Source organism: Sus scrofa, chromosome 4 (genome assembly GCF_054392235.1).
Source record: "Sus scrofa isolate SSC_HxYL_T2T_F1_AM1 chromosome 4, Sscrofa_HxYL_maternal_Yorkshire_Landrace_v2.0, whole genome shotgun sequence".
Classification (NCBI taxonomy): Eukaryota; Metazoa; Chordata; class Mammalia; order Artiodactyla; family Suidae; genus Sus; species Sus scrofa.
In genome coordinates, this window is record NC_139386.1 from 128,261,268 (window position 1) to 128,274,026 (window position 12,759).

Sequence of the window (12,759 nt, forward strand, 5' to 3'; positions counted from 1 at the left end):
ACTACACGTGTTAAGCGAGTTCCACCCAGTTCAGGCCTCTAATATCTTTAGCAATACAGGAAGGAGTGCATTTTCTCCAAGTGGTAAAAGAATTAGTTCACAAAAACTCAATTGTGCAATGGAAATAATGCTAGTTTAAGGATCTGTGTTTAGTTCAGGCACCCACAGGCATAATCATGACATAGTTTTAGAGTTGCAGCAGCTCCTCTGCTAGAGGCTGCTGAGGCTTTTGTTTAAGACACACAGCGGTGATGCTCTATTCTGGTCCTGTGGCAGTTCTGTGGGTTCAGTCAGGCTGGCTCTGCAAGTTCTCTCCTCAACCTCTTTTATTCCAGAGTGCCACACTGGTCCAGTTAGAGCATGGTTTACTGTCACCACAGCTAAGACACAACTTCTGTAATTTCACCATCTTTTTAGTTCAGAGGCACAGATTACGTCAATAATTCTTTCATTGTTCTAGAATATTATGCTTCTAATTGCTACTGGACCAATCTTTACAAAACAGGGACTTCCATGAGAAAATCTTGGCTGATGCCTTCTGTCTGTGAGCTTCTCTGTGAATCCCTACTAAACTCTGGCTGCAGCCAGAATGGAAAAGTTTTTTATACTGCCCCTTTATCTGCAGCGGCTGAAATCAGATCGGTCTACTTACCACCTTATGAGGATTTTGCAAGTTATTCATTTCACACTCACCCATATCAGGGTTGCAGATTGATCTGAGTACCTGTGTTTGAACAAAACCACCAGGAAGTTGAAAGAAAAATGAGCTGGGAGTCTTGAGTCTAAGTTCCACCTCGATTTTGCCATAAATAACTACGGGAACCTTAACCACTAATTCTCAACTTTCTCAGATGTGAACTAAAAGCATCAATGCTGGTCAACTCTGAGAATGGAGCTCAGAACCATTAGCTACTGGGCCAGACAAGACATCCCAATGGAGATCAAAAGAGCCACAGGAGTAGACAAGTCCTTACACAGTCACACACGCAGACAACTGAGAGAGAATTATTTGTTCACATTCTACCTTTCTCTACCATTAAACAAAAATGCGTATGCATGACTTTCATAAACTTTAAAACTATAAAGTAAAAAAGTTTTAGACACGTTAATTCCTAATATTCTTTATTGCTCAACAGTGAGTATTGTTGAAAATGTTACCAGAAGCTGTTAGAGCAGGGGAGAGAATGTATAAAGAATGTATGACCTAACTGCATACTGGGGATGGGAGAAGACCTGACCTATGTAATTTGAGGACACTATGTTTTTACTGGAAACTGTAAGGCTAAAGACAAAAAGGAACTGACAAAAACACTGTATTCTACTTGGTAACTGTGTGTCACACAGAGTTCAGTTTAGCAAGTCTGATATTACTTTATAAGTATACTAGGGCTGAACAAAAGTAAGTGTACTGTAGATAATAGAAATCATGTTTCTCATTGTCAAAGAAAATAAATGACAAATAGGCAAAGGGGGAAGGCTAGAATAGCCCTGTGGAGCTGGATGAGTCAGAGCCATCAGCATAAACTCTAGGAGGGGTGAGAGAGGGAGAGAGAGAGAGGGAGGCAGGGAGGGAGAGAGAGGGATGACGCAGAAATAAAAAGAGCTTCCTTGGCCAAACTTGGAACAATTTGAGGGATAAAATTAACAACAATAGTATTGGATTATAACGCAAAGAAGTTGAGTAATTTGAAAATAAGTATCTATTAGTCCATTACTGATATAAATAAAAGATTGAATAAATAAATGGAGGAGAAGAGAAAACGCTTCCTTACAGAAAAATTCCAATATTCCAAATAATAAATGTAGAAGGAGTGAGGGCAATAGAAAAACCACCATTTGAAAACCACAGTAATAATTATTGTGGGCAAGATTCAAGGATACATGCTAAGATTAGTGGGTGAAACTTTAAGGAAAAACAGAATAGTTGCATAGCCTCAAAGTTCTCCCCCTAAATAGTTATTGTACGTTCTCATGGTTTTATTTACTTTATTTTATTTTATTTTATTTTTTGTCTTTTTGCCTTTTTCTAGGGATGCTTCCTGCGGCATATGGAAGTTCCCAGGCTAGGGGTCTAATTGGAGCTGTAGCCTCCAGCCTACGCGACAGCCACAGCAACTCGGGATCTGAGCCGCATTTGCAACCTACACCACAGCTCATGGCAATGCCAGATCCTTAACCCACTGAGTGAGGCCAGGGATCGAACCCACAACCTCATGGTTCCTAGTCGGATTTGTTAACCACTGAGCCACGACAGGAACTCCCTCATGGTTTTAATATATGTCCACAAATTCTTTGATACGCCTCTAGGTGTATCAAAAGGAGGTGTCATTTATTTCCCCAAATCTTGAATGTTAACTAGACTTAGAAACTTACTTCTGATGAATACAGTATGGAAATGGGAAAACTAGTAATTTTACAAACATCTGGCAGATACCGCCTTAACCAAGTGATCAAGGTTAATATCACCAGTAACAAGTTAATTAGAACATGTGGATATAATGTATCCCTGATATGATGCAATGAGAAGGGCATTTCAAAACTGTGATGCTCTTAAAAAAAAAACCCACGACCCTGGTCTAATCATGAGAAAACATTAGACAAACTCACACTGAGGGACATTCTCCAAAATATCTGGCCAGGGCTCTTTAGCAGTTCAAGTTCATGAAAAACAAGGAAAGACTGAAAAAAAGCACCATGGATTGGAGACGAAGGAGATATGTGACTAATCGCAACGTGGAATCCCCCTGGATCCTGGAGCAGATCAAGCGAAAATGGGGACAAGGGTGAGATTCAGATTAGTCTGCAATTTAGTTAATAATGCTGTAACCAAAACGTTCTTAGGCATTGCGAAAGGTGTTATACAATGTAGTCACGTTAGAGGAAGATGGCTGAATTCTCTGTACCATCTTTGTAACTTACCTCTGCACAATATAACTTATCTTTGTCATCACCTATAAATCTACGTTGTTTCAAAACAAAAGGTGCAGGAAAATGTCATGATAAAAGGCATTCCGAGTTGGTATACAAAATATATGTTGATATAAAAAACATCTGTCTAATCAGAAGCCAGAAATCAAGTAAGAAACTGGCATAAATAAAAGGAATCCTAAAAAAGGTTACATGTAAAGAAGTATAGGCCATTACACTCTTGTTTCTTGGAGACCAGCCAAAAACATCTCGGGCTTAACAACAAAGCCTGGGCACATACCTTGTGCATCATGTAAGGCTAGATGGAACTCGTTATTTTGTCCTTAGCTTGCTTTTCATCTCTCTAAAAGAACCTCCGGAGATCGAGTCCCAGGCTGGGAACCGTTTCATTCTCATCCAGGCCCATGGCCCCGTAGAAAACCAAAGCAATTGAATGCCATTGCAATCGCTGGGTTTTTTCCCCCAGAGATAGAAATGTGTAACATTATACTCATGTGCATATAAAATTAAGAAGAGTTTACATAAAATTCTTCCATAAATGTGGGGAAAACAACCAAAAAAACCCTGTCTACCCCCAGGAGGCACAGAATGTGGAATGAGAAGGCAAGGAGAGAGAAAGTGGGATGAGGAGCTGCCGGACACCCCTAGGGAGGCACTGATTTGGGGCCTGGACTTCCCAGGGGGCCCTAGAAAATGAGGCTGGATGGGGTGTTTGTGTGAAGCAGCCCCTGAGAGGAACTGCAGTGGGTGTCCTGGTCAAGGATGGCTGTTCGTGTTCAGAGAATTTGTTGTCCGCTCTGAGGGGTGAAAGGGGAAAGACTGAGTAATTACTAGAGCTTCCACTTCAAAGGGGAAGATCTCATTTTATTTATTTTTAGGGTAACTAAAGTGAATGGACATTAAGAAAATTACCCAAGGTCACACAGTCAGTAACTGGGGAAACCAGAATTGGAAGCTAGGTTGATGTGACTTCAGAGTTTGAGCAGTTAACCATAACACAAAAGGAGTCAATAGCTGAGCAGACACAGGAAGCAAAAACAGAGAGAAAAGCCAGGCAGGAATAATGGGAGGGAGTTTAGCATTTGCCTTAAATACCTGAGATTCACTTGTAATGGCTGCTGGGGTTTCTGGGTTTAAAGACCCAGCGTTGGTGCAAACAAGGAAATGGCAATGGATACAGTAAAAGTTTTCTCTCCATCTCTCTCTCTCTCCCACACTCACACACACAGAAACAGGCTCACAGAGAAAGAACTGGAGCCTACATCACACTTTCAGAAGCAGCGTGTTGTCTCCTCCAGGGCCAACCTGCTCCCCGGCTCGGCTGTGAACGCCTTGAGCCTGGCAGAGCCCAGGCAGGTTGGATAGTGACTGGACACTCTTTCCCACACAGCGTGGGAACTAGAAGTGGTTTGCTGCTCTCACACCTGCCAGAAAGCTACTATTTCCACATCGGCCAAAAAAACTACAAAACTAAAGAAGAATACAGCCGCTTTCAAGGCCTTGCGTTCCTTGGGTTCGGCTTCCCCTACCTCTTTGTCTCAGGTGACATTGGGGTCTTCCCCAGAAGCCATCCTGTGTTCAAACACTGCTCCCAGGGCCATCTTCCTCTCTCCATCTCTGTGAAACCTGATGCTTTAAAATCAGACTCTCTGAGAATCCAAGCATGAAATCCCTAATTCTGTTCCAAGTTAGCCAGAGCAAATAAACAACTAGAAGGAAAAATTGAAATAGCAATTGCCCTTGATTTTTCATAATAGACAAATATATTCCAAAACTCATAGGAGAAATCTTGCTTTCTCTTTCTGTCAGTCTGTTTGTTGAAGCTTTTTGCTAAGTCCCCCATTCTGTTCAAAAGTGGGAGCTTTATTTTAAATAAGGCCACCTTAAGGGATGGCCTTAAGAGAAAGGAGGCAATGGAATGCATTCCTTAATTTTTATGCTGAAGCTTAAAAATTGAGACAATCTGAGACAAATTGACTCAAAAAAACAACTCCAAAAAGATACTTACCGCATGCAAAACCAAAACAAAACAAAATTAAAAACACACACAAAAAAACTTTGACCACCTGGGCAAGTAGACACAATTTGGATCCAACTATCTTTTGAGTTTGTATGTGAGACCTGGACCAAATTTAAAAAGCAGCAGTAAGGCCCTTGTCTCCATCTGTCTGTATGTTCGTGTTTGTCTGCATATATACATACATATGTGTTGTAGATGTGTGGTGTTTTTTAATCTCTGGATGGTATTGCTAAAATTTATTGGTAAGGAGCTCTATTTAATTGACTCAAAAAACAAAGAAGCTCTTACATGAATTAAAGAATTGTTATAGAAGTTAACCACCATTACTTTAAGGTAGTTGGTTTAATTAAAACAAGCATACCTTTGGAATTATCAACACCAAAAAAGTAGGGAGTCTCCTGGTGGTCCAGTGGTGAGGATTCTGCACTTTCACCACTGCAGCGGGAGCCAAAAAAAAGCAAAAACAAAAAGAAAACCGCAATTCTTGAAACAAAACATAAGCAAACACACTGAAAGAAATGCAGTCATACAATTTTAATTCCGCAGGGATAGATTGACCAGATAAGTTTTATGTTATCCTCTTTACAAAATTTGTCAGCAAGAGAAATAACTTCAGATGGCTAATGGTTTTAGGGTCATATTGAAGTTTTTGTGACTAATCTAAATATAACTGTTGGCAACAAATGACTTAAGTAGAGGAAAATTGGATGAGAGTTTTTTGTACAGTAAATATGTTTTGTATAATAAATACAATAAATATGGTATGTGTGCTTGGAAAGCAAATTCCTCAAAACTTTTTGTTAACTTTAATAAGAGTTTTGCAAAGATTAAATTAAATGATGGACATCCTGGGTCTACCCATACGGAAATACCTAGGTAATCTCCAAATAGGATGAAATACCGAAACATTACTAAAAATAGGTTCATCCACTTTTTGTTTTCTTTATAAAGGAATGGATATCTGTTCATCTAATTTTGTTAATTAAGGTCTGTATTCACCAAGACTTACTTCCCAGATAGTTCTTTGCTGTTATGTTATATTGTTGCAAGGTTTAACTGAGCTTCTAAAAGGACTTTCTAAGCTTGTTTCTAAAGCCATCTCAGTAACCTAGTTTTGTTTTTTGTTTTTTGTCTTTTTGTCTTTCCTAGGGCCACACCCATGGCATATGGAGGTTCCCAGGCTAGAGGTGTAATCAGAGCTGAAGCCACCGGCCTACACCAGAGCCACAGCAACACAGGATCCAAGCTGCATCTGAGACCTACACCACAGCTCACGGCAACGTCAGATCCTTAACCCACTGAGCAAGGCCAGGGATCGAACATGCAACCTCATGGTTCCTAGTCGGATTCGTTAACCACTGAGCCACGATGGGGACTCCTCAGTAATCTAGTTTTGGGTGAAGATCAGATGCCCCAGGACCTGCAACCAGCAGATTATACATATTGGAAAAGACATAATTTAAAGGACATTTCCAAGGCAGATGGAAAGGTGCTTACTAGGTACTCTTAACAGCTCATGGGCAGCAAAACTAAAGGGAATCAACTCTTGGACTCATATCTCCCACTTAAAAAAGGCCCCCTGTACTGGGCTGGTCTGTAAAGAGGACTGCTGAGCTCGAAATCATCTTAACGCTCACATAGAGGGGAAACTACACCAGGATGAGAAGACAACACCAGAAGTAGACAGCTGGACCCAACTCTTACATGGATTTTTAGTGTTTTCTTGACTTCCTGGACTTTTGCATACGAATCAAATGTTTTTCTATCATGGGCATTGTCCTATGCCAATTAAAAAAAAAAAAAAAGACAAACAAAAACAAAAACAAAAAACCAAACCAATTGTTGGGTCCAATTGTGGCTAATTCCCTATGCCTAGTACTTCTGGGTTACCTTGGTGGATTTCTCCCAACCAAGGCTCTGATTGGATAGCCCTTAGAAAATTTACTTTATTACTAGATGAGATTTTCCCACCTGGCCAATTAATAATACTTGCTCTGACCCTGACCATAAATACGAATTTTCTTTTAGGGCCACTCAAACTCAAGAACAACAAGCTAAGTCTTAATCAGAAACTGTAATCTCCTATTTATTAGAAGGGCAGCTTCCACAATTATGGGATGGGTTTATGTGGTTAACACCAGGCATGGCCATTTACATTTAAAGACTCCTCTAGTTGGGAACAATAAATCACATTAACACTGATAAGCCTAGCCTAGTAACATTAGAAAATTAGGCTGGGCGCCTTATGAACAATGCCTACATATTATTACCCTTAGAGATAGTGGCTGGTATGGAGCAGACTGGGTCAGACTAGCGGAAACTCACTGCGTCTCACCTCATGGAATACAGTGGGTTTATGGTACTAACTCATGGCCTTGGCTTCCACCAGGATGGATAGGAAGATGTACTCTAGGATTCTCTTGGACTCAAGGCCATAGACAGAACAATTTAAAAATGACCCTAAGCACTCTTCCATTGGTACAAGAAATCTGTAGTCTACTAGTACAACAATTTAGCAGCTATTTTGTACCTTCAATAGGATTAGCGTGTGTAATCAGCCATATCGAAGGGTTAAGGAAATTCACTCAACAGATTTTAAATGACAGTAACCAGGCTATTAACCCACTGAATTCTGAGACCTCTAAGCTGCTCTAAGTGACCCACTCCCCAGTCTTGACAACACCTTCAAAAACTGGTTTGACATAGGAAGCTCTTGGCTGAAATATTTACTTGTAACTCTGTGAAAGTTATTAGCTATGGTATTTCTATTTTGACTGTTTTACAAGATTATTGTTTCTTATATTGCCAAATATGTGACTGAGCTTTCAAAAAATAATGACTAGATGAAGCAATTGATCAAATATATTTCTTTACCAGATCAATGATTGTAATAGTATAACTCTACATATGGAAAGATGCAACAAGAGGGAATATTTTCCTGGACCATAACAGACTAGTAAGACAGGTGTTCCAGAGACTTTTGGCTACTATAATAAGGCCAGTCCAGTAATAGCACTTTGAGTGGCCTGTCAATGAAATATTTGCCAGACCTGGGAATGAGCATTCCTAGCACCATGGGATGAAGTGGTCATGAAACACCTCCCAAAACTAGGGTCAAATTTTTCTTCCTTCCTACCTTCCTTCCGTCCTTTCTTTCTGTGCCGACCTGTGGCACATGGAGTGCCTGGGCTGGGATCAGATCTAAGCCACATTTGCAACCTATGCCACAACTGTGGCAAAGCCAGATCTTTAACCCACCTTGCTGGGCCAGGAAGCAAACCTGTGTCCCAGTGCTCCAGAGACACTGCTAATCCCATTGCACCAGAGTAGGAAATCCTATGAACTGGAGACTGGCACTTGCCATCTGCCTCAGTGTGCACTGAATCATGAGCCAAGGCAGCTGCCAACTCTCAACATGCCCTGAAAGAGCTCAGGGCAGAGATCATGTGAAGAACTCTTTGGGAAAACTGGCAGAACAGGTCTTCGGAGAGTTAGATATTTTTAGGCGAAGAATTTATGAGCCAATTCTTGCATCTCCTTGTATCTAGAAAAGCACTAAAATCCTTCACGGTGATAACTGTTCCTGTGACTGGCAGTGACCTTCCGAGACTAGCGGCAGACTTCTGTCAAATGCGTATATGGCTGCATGTACCTCTCCCTTCACCAAAATCGCATGTATACTGATGTTTCCCCCTACGTCTTTGGAGTGATAGTCAAAGCCATCTGAAGTTCTACCTCCTGGGCTATAGCCCTCATTTCGCCCCAGATAAAACTGAACTCGCAACTTTTAAGTTGTGCACATTCTTTAAGTTGACAGAAACATTACTAAAAATAGGTTCATCCAGGTTCGGCTTTTTTATAAAGGAACTAAAGATATTTGGGTTTATTGGTGAACATTTTTTGTGTCACATTAGAAAATTTACTATAAGAAAAATAGGCTTTTACAGTGGTCTGCTTCTGAAGACAGATTGTGAAGGATTTTTCTTTGCCTGCTAAGTAATCTGCTTAGAAAACAAAGATTTGTGTTTTCTGAAAATAATTTCTTGCCTTCATGGGGTCTTAATCAGGCCTTTCATTACAAAAGAGAACAATCTTCTCAATATTGAAAGAGCTTAGTTTTGCTACGACTGTGTAGCCTATTTGTATTTGTCTTTGAAAACTTTTATGGTTGCATTGGTCAAATAGATAACTTAAGTAACATTTCAAAAGGATCTGTGGTCCTGTTCAGTGAAGTGTCCCAAACCTTTGACAAATTTCCAAAAGTCAGGTTCTAAATAAAGTCTTCTTGACCTTGAACTAACTTTGGGTTCATCCAGGGTCCCTGAAAATTTTTAAAGAATTTGTCTTTCACCTGGTATATGCTTAAATTACATGGGAAGCTTGTCAAGAAGGCAAACAAAAACTTTTAACCTCATATTTGTATAGGTACATGCCTATGAGTATTCTAAAATTGTGTGAAATTCCTGAAATTCTAGGATGTCCTAATATAATGATATTGGTCGTAATTTTAAAATGTATGCCACAGAAATAAGCAGATGCCTTTGTCAATCTCATTATAATGGTCATTTTCAAGTCTTTTTTGTCATTTATAGACAGGTATTGCTTTACTCTGATGCTTTTGCAAATGTGTTTCATCTTCCGAAAAAAATCATGGGAAGGATTCTGACGGGAATTCTGGATTAGAGGGTTTTTGATAACTTCAAGATGATAGCACTGAACTGGATGAGAATTTCTAAAACTCTAATAGAAAACTCGTTGCCTTAGTGTTTTATGTTCCAGATGTACAGGGATCCCCCTCTCTCTTCTCCTGTAAGCAATTTAGAACTTACAGCAACTTGGGAGACTGTATCTTCACAACAAATGTTGAAGCAGTTCTTCTTTTTTCTCCTACCTGATCCTTCAAGAGCTCTGAGACACTTTGTAAACATTCTTGTTTCTCATGACAATGTGTGTATTTGCACAGGTTCATTGGGAGGCTGTTCCCCTTGTAATGGGATACTTAATACACCCAGCTCCTGCTTCTTATGGTCCACGACTGATAAAGGAAGACAGACTTCTACATTGCCAAGGCCTATTTGCTTCGACTGAAACCCACCTTGCTTTGGTAGAGCGCTCTTTTTTGCAACTTGCTGCCAGAAGACAAAGGCCCCAAACATCACACCCTACAACCTGGAAGGGCTTAGGGAGTAAACTTCTGGATCTGCATGTTGCACCTAAAGAAGGCACCAGGAGTTCCCGTCGTGGCGCAGTGGTTAACGAATCCGACTAGGAACCATGAGGTCGCAGGTTCGGTCCCTGCCCTTGCTCAGTGGGTTAACGATCCGGCGTTGCCGTGAGCTGTGGTGTAGGTTGCAGACGCGGCTCGGATCCCGCGTTGCTGTGGCTCTGGCGTAGGCCGGTGGCTACAGCTCTGATTCAACCCCTAGCCTGGGAACCTCCATATGCCGCGGAAGCGGCCCAAGAGATAGCAACAACAACAAAAAGACAAAAGACAAAAAGACAAAAAAAAAAAAAAAAGAAAGCACCAAACCCCAAAGGACTGCACACTGCATGAGGACCTGAAGATAAAGCTCATTAGGAGATGAAGCAGAGACATCTGAGGCTGACAGTTGTCCCAAGATGTCCATACCAGGCTTATACACCCATCTTTCAATACGGTCTCTTACCCTTCCGTGGAAGGACAAGGCCCTGGTCCATATTCCCCACTCTCTTGAGAAAGAGGGAAGCCTCTCTGATTGCTGGATCTGCCATTGGAAACTTCAGTCCATCCAAGGTAGCAATGACCCTTTGAACTATATAGCTGCGGCCTATGCCACAGCCACAGCAACGCCAGATCAGAGCCACGTCTGTGACCTTCATCACAGCTCAGGGCAACCCCTAATCCCTGACCCACTGAGTGAAGCCAGGGATTGAACCTGCATCTTCTTGGATACTAGTCGGATTCGTTTCCCCTGCACCACAACAGGAACTCCCAAAAAGGACTTTTACCAGGAAACACCTGAGGGTTCTCCCTACCACTTTTCTTGCTACTCAAATGCAGCCCCGTGAGGTTTCTGATTTGTGTGCTTTCCCCTTCCATATGGGACATGACAATGAGGGAAAATCCTTCCTAGCACCAAGGGACTCTTGGTCAGCCCTTACAGGAAGGACTTTGACCAAAATGTGAAAATGTAGAATTAATTAAAGAAAGTGCAACGAAAATTGGAGTTAGGATAGGCCTGTAGGGTGAGCTGTCATGCTGAAGCATGAATCATAAATTACTCCAAATAGGAAGAGATGTCTGTCTACATCTCTAACAGGAAAATGTTGCCTACTTTACCAGCCAGCAGGAAGGAGAAACCTTCTCCCTGCTCAACAATAGCCCAGTCCATCAGAGACGATAGCAGCCCAACCAATGAGAAGCTTCTAACTTTGGACTCCCGGCTTCCTCCAATGGACTTTTTGGTTATACAGCCCATCTCAGTCTCTCCCTTTTCCCTATGAAAGCCATCTTCCCTCCCTTGCTGTCTGGGCCTGCCTCTGGCCTGCCATCACTCTCATGTTCCACATTGCCATTCCTCTTTCAGTTCCCAAATAAACTTGCTTTTGCTGGTAAAAGAACTGGTCGTTATATTATCAAAGTTGGCAGGGTATAGCAGAACGAACAGGGGACCAGGAGCAAGGAGACACGGGTTATTATTCCAACCCTAAAACTAACCCGTTTGTGATTTTGTTTACTTCACTTGAACTTCCTTGGCCTTGTTTACTCATCTGAGAAGTAAAGACACTAACCAAGACGATCTTTTCATTCCCTCCGAGTGCTGAAGTTCTTTAGACCATGTGAGGTGCAAGGGTCCTAAACCTCTGAACCACGAAATAGGAACCATCTGGCAGAATGTTCCCTTCCTTCCAACCCCGCTGCACTGCGTGATAATCTTGACACATAATAAGTGCCTTTAATGAGTGTTAGTTAATCAGAGTTTACCACATTGAGTAGTCATAATAATCCTCCAGGGTAAAAAGTATTCTTCTCGCTGTACATTTAAGATGATCTTCTGGAGGCTGAATTTATATGCTTAATAAGCAAGAGAATCCCATGGTCTCTCTGCTCCAAAGTCAAGGTACACTTTCTGATATGCAGACAAATTAATTTCAGTGCAGAAGGTCTGTTACAAATTTTAGCAACAGGATCAATTTCAATCTAAAAGCAAAACTAGAACTTTTTTGCCCTATGCTGAATTACGGAAAAATGTTTACTCTTGACTATTTTGTAAAACACAGTAATAGGTTGTTTATTGAAAAATTAGTACTTTGACCCTTCCCTTTCAGAGACTTACAGCTTAAAACAAGTTGTACACATGTAACAATGAGTAACACATATAAAATGTGTGACAAAAGTTTGCAAGATTACAGGACAAATGCTGATTCCCCCTGAATTCTTTACCCTCTGCAAATGTCAGTGATTATATACCTTGACGGGTCTCCTATTAAACTGCTTTCACTAAAAGAAAAGTCAATATTTACATTGTATTAAAAACCAGGAATTCTCGGAGTTCCCATCATGGCGCAGTGGTTAATGAATCCGACTAGGAACCATGAGGTTGTGGGTTCGATCCCTGGCCTTGCCTGGTGGGTTAAGGATCCGGCGTTGCCGTGAGCTGTGGTGTAGGTTGCAGATGCGGCTCAGATCCCAAGTTGCTGTGGCTGTGGCATAGGCTGGTGGCTAGACCCCTAGCCTGGGAACCACCATATGCCATGGGTTCGGCCTCAGAAAAGACAAAAAGACAAAAACCAAACAAACAAAAACCAGGAGTTCCCATCATGACTCAGTG

The 12,759-nt window shown here is 41.3% G+C and overlaps 1 protein-coding gene across 8 annotated transcripts in view; it reads right to left on the minus strand.

Moving 5' to 3' along the window:
- The window catches only part of ABCD3 (ATP binding cassette subfamily D member 3), a 238,241-nt gene that overhangs the window by 101,359 nt on the left and 124,123 nt on the right, over positions 1 to 12,759 (minus strand). For 2 of the 8 annotated variants that reach the window (XM_085020726.1, XM_085020721.1), the window contains one exon: positions 5,310 to 5,383. The exons of the other annotated variants lie outside the window; for them this stretch is intronic. The gene's annotated coding sequence lies outside the window, so the exon portion shown is untranslated. The remainder of the gene's footprint in view (positions 1 to 5,309; positions 5,384 to 12,759) is intronic. 8 annotated transcript variants of the gene reach the window in all.